This window comes from Haplochromis burtoni, unplaced genomic scaffold (genome assembly GCF_018398535.1).
Source record: "Haplochromis burtoni strain Fernald_Lab_line unplaced genomic scaffold, NCSU_Asbu1 Contig_534, whole genome shotgun sequence".
Classification (NCBI taxonomy): domain Eukaryota; kingdom Metazoa; phylum Chordata; class Actinopteri; order Cichliformes; family Cichlidae; genus Haplochromis; species Haplochromis burtoni.
In genome coordinates this window covers 77,671-86,669 of record NW_024582895.1, presented here as the reverse complement: position 1 = coordinate 86,669, position 8,999 = coordinate 77,671, and the positions used below count along the sequence as shown (strand labels likewise).

Genomic DNA, 8,999 nt, shown 5'->3' with positions numbered 1-8,999 from the left:
GTAAGCTAGGAAGCCGCACCGCTTGATGGATTGTCTGAGGGTTACGGCTGCCATAGTCAGGAGCCTCACGGAGTAATCTGGGTCCTTAACTCCGTCCGCTTCAGGTCCCAAACTCAAACTGTCTAAATTCTTTCATCTCTAATAAAATGATCAGTGTTGCTGCTTTACCAGGTGTAACAATTAAGTTTAACATCCAGGCATCCATGAAAACAGAATTTATTAAATTTAACAGAGTTAGAAGTTAGCAGGAAGTTAGCTCGCTAGCTTCCACCTAAGCATGATATAGCATGTTCTGACTGAGAGATTTCTGAAAAATTCAAGCGTACAGCTCTGCTATCACTTCCAACATAAATGAAGACAGAAAACTAAACAGCAGTGACGTTTGTAGGGTTTGTAACACCTGCTTAGTATAGTAGGGTTAAACTTATAGACTAGATTCGAGAGGAGTAAAATAACTTTGAGAGAATTGAGTGTTGAACAGCCGGCAGATTTATTACAATGTTACAGTGGTGCCATAATCCAATGTAAACAGCATAGAAAATTAACAGAAAATCAACAGAGAAGAGCGCTCTTTTGAAAATAACAACAAAATAAAATAAAATAAAATAAGTAGTCTCTTTAGACCTGACTCCTGATGAGCAGGATATTGGGAGTTCAACTGTTTCCCAGAGAAACAATCCGTATCAAGTAAGCAGTTTTTGTTCTTGCTTATCTGAAATCCTGCGATTCGAAGTAATTCAGACTGTAGCTCTACTCCTGCATCCAGAACAGCTGGCCACACTGCTTTTGGATTCGCCAAGAGTTTTCACAGGGTCTGGCTCGCCATCCATATCCAGAACCACTTCAGATCCAGGATCACAAAAAACCAGTCTGCACATACAGTACAGAGCAGTAAACAAAATAGTTCTTAACAGTTTTTCTAAATAAAATGAGATCTCATAAAGTTTTCAAAATCAAGTACACTGTTGTTTTAACATTGTTCTGTCTCTATGAATTCCATTTGTACTGCTTTACAGCATTACAATCAATTGTATTTATATACCCCTTTTTAAGGCATATGTAATCACATCATGAAATGTTTGTAACGTAACTAGTTTTAAATAACTTATTTACATGTATTAACCTATAACTGAAATGACAAAGTGCAGGAAAGGCACTGGACAACATTTATGGCTAAAAGAAAAGTGCATCCTGCATTAGTTTTGCTCATTTGTGAAGATGCCCAATCAAATAGACAATAAAATAAAATACGACATTCCATTTCATACACAATTCAAGTACTCCGACTGGTTTTTAGCTTTTTTTTAGACAATACAGAATTCGCACTGTTGCAGTGTTTACCACATGTACAATTAGCATAAGTTTTCCTGCTAACTTATCATCTCTAGTAACTCACCGGAATTCCCAAGAAACAAATACACGCTCTGCCTGGTTTTGGTCTAGAGTAAAACACATAAAGGCCTCTGAAAAGTACATAACTTTAAGTTAGAGACTGTTGAAAATACTTTATAACACTTATTTTATACCGAAAGACTCACTGTGTAGCTTGTTAATTGCTCTCGGGTGTCTTGCTCCGTTTTGCCTAGCTTAATGCAGCAACGTGCTTTTGTTGCATTCACTGAACTACGGAAAATCAAAGTGTGTTCAAGGGGTGTCGGAAATAATAATACCAGGTAAAAACAAGAAAATACTAGTAACCATGTCTATAGGGGTTACAGGTTACTGAAGTTGGGCTAGCTGGTATATAATGATGTGCTACGTGATCGCTAGCAACACAGCTATGTTAGCATAACATAAACACAGTGAAGCAGGAGGATGAACGCTAACTTTTTTCACTCACTAACGTGAGGGTTCCCGATGGTTAGGGACAAATGCAATCGCATAGCAGGATGCTGTAAACGGACCAAACTTCAGTCAGGAGAACAACTGAGATAATCCATCCACAATACGAGGTTAGTCATTAATGTACTGCAACAACGTGGAAATAGAGCAGCAGGGGGAGAATTCATGAAGAAAGCAGAATGAGTTGAGTAAAGTTTGACTTATCTGACTGTTTTGTTTCACGAAATGCGCCTTATAATCCGCACCGGATTAAGGTGGCCCCTGCACACCTTACTTGGGCAGCTGCCTGACTCTACCAGTTTTTTTCTTGAGTTCTTTGTGGGTGCATAAACTGTTTCCCTGAGAATGATTAAAAGCATACGTTAAAGTACTTTATTTTTCAGACCATAAGGTGCACCACCTTATGGTCTGAAAAATAACAGAAACAGTTTATGCACCCACAAAGAACTCAAGAAAAAAACTGGTAGAGTCAGGCAGCTGCCCAAGTAAGGTGTGCAGGGGCCACGCCAAGCACACATTTGCTGGCACAATTAGACAAGGTACTGACAAAGTAAAACCACTAAAACGTTCAATTTGACTGTGCCATATATTTGTGTTCTTACATTCACCTCTAATGGTTGGGTATGTTGAGAAAAGTTCACGGCTGCCGTGTGTGTGTGTGTGTGTGTGTGTGCGTGTATGTTAAAATGGCTAAAGCCTGCTCTCAGCTGGCAGTGATGCAGTATGAGTAAGGTCGTCTGAAACTGACTGAAGGTGCTGGCCCACTTTAATCTAAGCGACAGGCCGAAGAAAAACATTTGGCATTGACAGAACACATGAACTTCCCTCCCACCCAGGCAGAGACTTGCAGTGGCTGTCTCCAAGCTTTAACACAGCCTGTTCCCTACGCTGGCACTCAAAAACCACACGGTGAGCGAAGCAAAAGATTTCCTGTCAGAGAGAAGAAAGTGTGTGCGTGTGTGTGTGTATGTGTGTGTGTGTGTGTGTGCAAGCATGCATTTCTCTGCACCTTTTTCTCACCTCACGCTTCCCTCTCCATCCACTCCAGCTTCTCTGGGATCTCTTAATGACATTCCACTTTCAGCTTTGCTGTGTCTCGTCAATCATGAAAGTTAAAACAAAAGCTCTGCGTACTTGTCGTTTAACAGCAGGGCTCTTCAGTTAATGTTTTTCTCTCCCCTTGCAGAAACACTTTCCCAACAGATAAATTTCTCTTTCAACTGAGCAGAAGCATTCTGCAGAAATCACTTATCTGTCATTCTTAAATGGTTATCCCACTCTCATATTGAGCATTTGGCATCCAGCTCTTATTTTTTTTCTCCTCCCCTCCTTCTTTGCCCCCTGTGGACCAGCAAAGACTGCGACAAATGTCTTAATGGCTGCATTTGTTCATTTTTCCCCTCCACAATGTTATGAATTTTAAATGGCTCCTGTTTAATTTACCGCTCTAGAATGTCTGGCATTTTGCAAAAAATGCTGAGGGCAAGCAGTCTGTCTCTGCGGAAGGTGAGAGGTAGCGCTTGATTTGGAACGCACTTTATCACTCGGCACATGCAAAAGTCTCTTCTGTTCAACAGGTAATCAGAAATGCTAAGAATACCAGAGGCGGGTGGCTATATCTCAGAGGCAAAGTCACCTTGGGACCTCCATCTGTTGGAGCATATGTTCAGAGTGCAGCTGTCTGCATAGAAAACAGGCAAAGCCCCGAGTGCTGCTGCTGCTGCTATCGTTTCCTTGGAGTTTTTCATTCCTTCTTGCACTCGTCTCTCTTCTACACCTGCTCTCTGGACTCTTGTGATACAGTTCACTGTATCACTGCTCTGAAACCTAGAGGACAATTCAGTTTTGTTGTATTTATAAGCGACTCTTTAGCAAACATATGGTCAGCATCTAACTTAGTTAATTTAATTCATATTTCAGTTCGCTGTACAATACAGAGCACACCTAGTCTCCCTGGGGTTCACATTCACCCATATATTTAAGAATTTATCACAAAAAACCCTGGAACTGTGACATAACTTTCACTCTATTAGTATGTTTGCATGAATAGCAGAACACTTGTTTTAGTTTATCATCCACTGAATTAAGAACTAATCGGGCTTCTTCTTCTGCATAACTCGACATTTTTTATTCATGTATTTTTTCTAAGTGTTGTTTTTTAAGATCATTTTATGCAGCACATATCAAATGATCGTGCAGTACTCCAGATGTGACAGAACAAGCGAGAAAGCAACAGTCAAAACTGAAGTAGGAACATATGCGGAGCATTTCCTTGAAACAGCCGTTGCCCTTTGCCATCTTAAAGACAGTGTAATCAGTAATAATGTGACAATCTCCATTTCTGGTTCATGGTTTCTTGCTCTATTATGTTAGCTTCCCTTTGTTTCTACACTGTGTTCCTTATTAGGTTAGGCAATGTTTGTGTTTCCTTTCTATTTCCAGTCTCCCCAGTTGTGTCTCCATTCTCTGTCCTTCCCCTTTTGTGTGTGTATGTGTGTGGACATATGCTGATTGATTCGGAGGAGTTTCCCGCCGAAGCAAACACACCCAATGCAACGGGTGATCGACTCTAGCTGCTTCACAGGATTATTGTACTAGCAGCAGTTAGTGAAGCTGCTCTCCAACTCTTTGGATGTTCTGCAAAGTTTATTCACCTTTTTGTTCCTTTGTGCAGGACGCCGAGTGGTGAGCAGACAGGGCAGTGTGTTCTGGGAGAATAGTGTCACTGTTTGGATCCAGACTCGAGGAGACTGGACCCTCAAACTGCTCTGACCATCAGAATTATGTTTCACTGTAGTTCACTGTAAATAAATGCACTGTATTCACTTGGAGCCCTGCGTATGAGTCCTCCCTGTTAACAGGTCACCTTGACAATGCAAGTCAAATGATCAGAATACATAATTACTGAAACCACAACTCCATAGTGAAGCACAAAAAGTTATTTTTATATTCTCAGAAAAGCTACCATTAAAAACATTATAATCTGCCATAAAGATAAAGATAGCTCCTGTCTCGATGAAAAGTTACGTCTGTGAAACCATAAGGTCTGAGGTGTACAATTTACTATTTAAAAAATCAGTTTTTGTTTGCTTTTTTAGGTAAAGCTATAATTTTAGACACGTTCCAAATCACTGCCAGGTAAACATCTGTTAAAGATGTGTCCAGTTGAATAGCAGATAATCTGTGTGAAAGTAATCATCCACTGATAGGCAAAATTCACTCAACTATATCTTCTTTAACCTTTTCAAACACAAACGAATGTGTTTATTGTCCGTAATCCCATCAGTGATATTGCCAGTAATGTTAACAACTACTGCTTGCAAACAAGATCTTAAACGTTTAGCATTGTTGCTGATGCTACAGTCACATTATCCAAAACGGTGTGTGAACGACCACGACAGACCTGATGACATTTTACTGCTTTTCAGCATCTTTCTTCCACACACTACTTGTTCGGTTGCTGCTATACGTGAACAACATGCACGCTAACAACAACCACAAGCAAGAACAGCTTTTTATGCCGGCGAGGCGTGATTGCAGGTGCCGCGCAGGTGCGTCCATCTCACCTGCAGCAGCATCACAGACCACGCCCTGCCCCATGGTGGTTGGAGACAATTACCCAACCAACATTACTGAGAGTGTGTTCAATGAATTTGCAGTTTGGTTGTCTTTGATCTGCAACCACTTGAAATCAGTTGCTGTCTTCAAAGCAACATCAGGACTGTTAGACACTAATACGATCGAGTCTGCTGTTAGTTCAAGTTTGCAGTTACATGTATTATGTCTGGGATAATGTGCCAATTAATTGTGATAATCTGCAAACCAGTTGTTGTTTATTTGCACAGATATTAAACCAAAATTCAAGTATTCAAGTTTACATTAAAGAGAAACATTATTTACATTCAGAGTCCACCCAAAACCTCTTAGATGTGAAACAGAATTTTTCAAATTCCTCCACAAGTAGTGATGTAGTTGCTACAGGATGGCAGTTTACCTCAACTTTGCATTTATATAGGTATAAAACTAGAAGACTACCAGTTTGCAGCCGGTCAAGTAATTAGATTGCTAATCACACTTTTATCAATATGTGATCAATTAGAAATGACTGTATATATATCATGTCCACACACACACTGTCTTCAGTATTTAATACTGTTGGAGATACAGTATGTGGATCATCTATATCCCTCACAAACTTCTTTCTTTTTCTGGATGGAGAGATAGATACGACAGTAATTGTTTTCTTGTGCTGTTGTACACCATTTTGGAATAGTTGATTGATTTTGGTTTTCACACTTCTGAGAGCACAACTTGCTTGGCTCCACTCACAGAGGCTTGGCATTAAATACCCTTTCTACCAGTTAGGCTGAAAAAGAAACTTTGGAGGCTGCTTACAAATTCTCCCTGCGTGTGTGGAGTTAGGTGTGATGAATGGTGTCTCAGATGTACCACCTATCTGTGTTCACCCCGCACAACGGGGGAGCATTATCACTCTGTTCCTAGCTGGTCGAACACAGTCCCAGTTTGTTCCAGACATCATTTTGCAAGCTGAACACACACTGTTCCATCACATCTTGTTGTGGCCGATAATGGGGCTTTTGTGTGAATCGTAATAGAATTGCAATATCAAGGTGGATCATTACTTTCACATGGATAGAATATTCATATAGTTTCTCACACCAAATAGAATATATTTGGTGTGAGAAACATTGAGAACCTGCATGGGATGGGTTTTTGTTTGTTTTATAATAGCATGTTGCCTTTAGTGTCTTTACTAATATTATGATATCATTGGGGAAAAACACTCTATAGTGAAACCAACAATTCAAACCATCCAATAAAAGTTAAAGGTGAATATCTCCATTTGCAGTAGAAGGTCATAATATTGAGATTAAGCAAAAACCAAATTCCCCTTGTGACAAACATAGTTGTGGTTATGCACAGCTTTTTATGTGAAATGTTACTTTACACATAAACTGTTGTGAGCGAGTGAATGCTGGCCCGTCTCCCTCTGTTAGCACTGCAATGGACCAGCAGCCTGATGGATGGATGCATGTATATCAACAGAAGGGTAGCTTAAAGGGAGAACAGCTAAAACAGCTACTTTCACACAGTGAATAACAATGGACTAATCTGTAATTACTTGTTGTGTTTGCTACCAAATATAGCACAAAAATTAGCAACGTTTTACTAAAGCACAGTGTTAAAAATGTATCAAATGTATGTTAAACTAACATGCCAGGACATCGAGTCAGGAATCAGTTTGTGCAGATTTACCAATCAAAGCAGTGCAGTAGGATAAGAAGCAGTGTATTAGTCTGTACGTCATGATTAGTTCAAGAACTCTCTTCAGTTTACCGCTTTTTGAAAATGATCCGTTCCAACTATACACATCTTTCCTGTAATATATCGTTTTAGGTTTTTATGGTGTAAATTAAATTACAGTGGGATACTGGAGAATGTTGGAAGCAAATCTTAGAAAACACGAGAACCAAACAACTGACTATACCTTTAAAATACACCAGACTTGATCACTTCATTCAGTACAGGTGCAGAAAGGTTGGCCTGAGCAAGAAGACTGCCTGCGAGCGGCAGATCCAACCCAATAACTCCACTTGACAAGGGTTGGAGAGGAGAGAGAAATAAAGGAAAAGAAAACCCAAACCCAACCCTGCTGGGCTAAACACGCTATTGTGGTACAGGAAGAAGGTTCAGACCACCATCTTGTTCTTTTCAATTTCCCAGTTCTGCTGTTCTCTGGAAAGTGCCAGTCGATCAGTGTTGGGTAAGTTACTTCAAAAAAGTAATTCATAACTAATTACTAATTACTTAGTCAATATTGTATTTAAAATACTTATCTAATTACTGTGTCAGAAAAGTAACTTAATTACTCAATAAGTAATTTAACTAAATACTTTTTAAAATCCCTATAAACCTAGAGTGGACAAACAATAGAAATTAAAGTCTTTAAATAATAAATCATTTTTCTAAAGATGGAGACTCTACAGTACGCAGCTGTAGCATCTCTTCCACATTGTAGCCTGCAATCATTCTTTAAGCTCACCTTCAGACACTTTCTGTGCTGCTGAAGTAAAATCAGGTTTTGCTGCTTAGCAGGAGCTGCTGCGGTGTTATCCATGGATGATGAACAAGGATCGCTCAGAAGTGTTCGTCTATGCTTTCGTGTCAGGCGCTTCAGTAGATTACTCGTGCTATTAACAGCGGCCGATAGTTTTTTCTCCCCAGGACATAGCTTACATATTACTGTAATGTTCTTGTCTTTTTGTTTCAGAAAAGTGAAGAGACGGGAATATTTCCACTTCATAAAACAGCCACTCGCTTCAGCCGAGTCCGACATCTTCCGCTGTAGACTGTGCTGAAAACTCACGCGAAATGACGCGCAGCTGCACTACAGCGATGTTAAAGCGGCAGAGTTTACTTCTACGTTTAGAAGACAAATTATTGAAATTAAATAATGATATTCAGCGAGTTTAATTATTTTACAATGTAACGCAAGTACAACAGGGGCAATTGTTTTCTGTCATGGTCTGTTTGTTAACAGAATTAAATGTTGAGAAGAGGAAGCAAATGTCTCCAAAGTGTTTAAGAGTTGTCAATGTAAAGCTAATTTTATTTATTTTTTATTTCAAAATATAAACATTGTAAATCAAAATCTTGAAATCCTGTGTTACAGCAGTATTATAAGCCTTCTTTAGTAAAGCTTTACAATTTTTTTTTCAAAAAGCAAATCAGACACGTATACATTAAATGTGTATGTAGGAACTTCAGTATATAATTTTAGTTTATATGAAGTTAAAGTAAAAGTCATACTATAGATTATATCATCAAAAACGAACAGTTGATAAAACATTATGATCTGAACATTTCATATTTTGTTTTATTTTTTAATTTGGGTTTTCTATTTCTATTCTATTTTATTCCCTTAACGAACTGTATCCTTAGAAAATCAAACAACAACATTTAGAATAAATGAAAACCATTTTTTCTCATTTATCCAAATGGAGGATTTGGATATCAATCCTTTATTTGTAATAACAGCATAAAGTAGGGCTGTTCGATATAACGATTCAATATGAAAATGTCTATTATTACACTGTCGTTTGTTTCGTGGTGTTGCAAATAATGTTTACGGCAAT

At 38.8% G+C, this 8,999-nt stretch overlaps 1 long non-coding RNA gene across 1 annotated transcript; it reads right to left on the bottom strand.

Annotated features, from left to right (window-relative positions):
• Positions 1 to 454: 454 nt before the first annotated feature.
• LOC102294539 lies at positions 455 to 1,711 on the bottom strand. The gene is made up of 3 exons (XR_001335723.2): positions 1,539 to 1,711; positions 1,397 to 1,463; positions 455 to 870 (listed from the first exon to the last, which is right to left on the bottom strand). It is a non-coding gene; the product is annotated as an uncharacterized LOC102294539 (long non-coding RNA).
• Between the last annotated feature and the right edge of the window lie 7,288 nt (positions 1,712 to 8,999).